Here is a 543-nt window from a genome sequence, read left to right on the forward strand (position 1 = left end):
GGACCGAGATAGGGCAGAGGGGCGCCAGGACCAGGGGGAGGATGAAGTTTGGGGCCGGGGTCGGGCAGGGGAGCTGAAAGGTCGGGCGGGATGGCAGACAGGGCGGGCCAGGGAGGACTGGATGGGGGAAGGGAGATGATGGGGCAGAGGGAAGATGGAGAGAGAGAGCCAGCCGGCTGGGGAGGAGGTGAGGGTGGAGGCGGGCGGATTTCGGGGTGGCTGGAGTTCTGGCCGGAAATGCAAGCATTCGTCTCCCCGCCCGGCGACTTTAGCGCCCCCGAATCCCGCTCTCCCGGCCAGGTTCCGCCCGCTGCATCTTCACCTCGTGGGACACCCGGGGCCACGCCTCTGACAGCTCATCATTGGCTGGAATTCACGCGAGTCACATTCCCATTGGCTGAGGAAGAGCCAAGCATGCAAATCAGGACGTACCCGCCACCGTACCGATTGGCTGGGGCTGGCAGAGCGAAGCCTCTCGACTTGCTCTCTGATTGGCCGATGACGGTGACACGGGGCGGGTTCTCGGCCAGGGCGCGAGGCTCC

The 543-nt window shown here is 65.9% G+C and overlaps 1 protein-coding gene across 1 annotated transcript in view; it reads left to right on the top strand.

Annotated features, from left to right (window-relative positions):
* NPHP4 (nephronophthisis 4) overlaps positions 1–543 on the top strand; it is a 59,784-nt gene that overhangs the window by 597 nt on the left and 58,644 nt on the right. The gene's annotated exons all lie outside the window — the stretch shown is intronic.

The sequence above is a fragment of the Myotis davidii genome, unplaced genomic scaffold (assembly GCF_000327345.1).
Source record: "Myotis davidii unplaced genomic scaffold, ASM32734v1 scaffold299, whole genome shotgun sequence".
Classification (NCBI taxonomy): Eukaryota; Metazoa; Chordata; class Mammalia; order Chiroptera; family Vespertilionidae; genus Myotis; species Myotis davidii.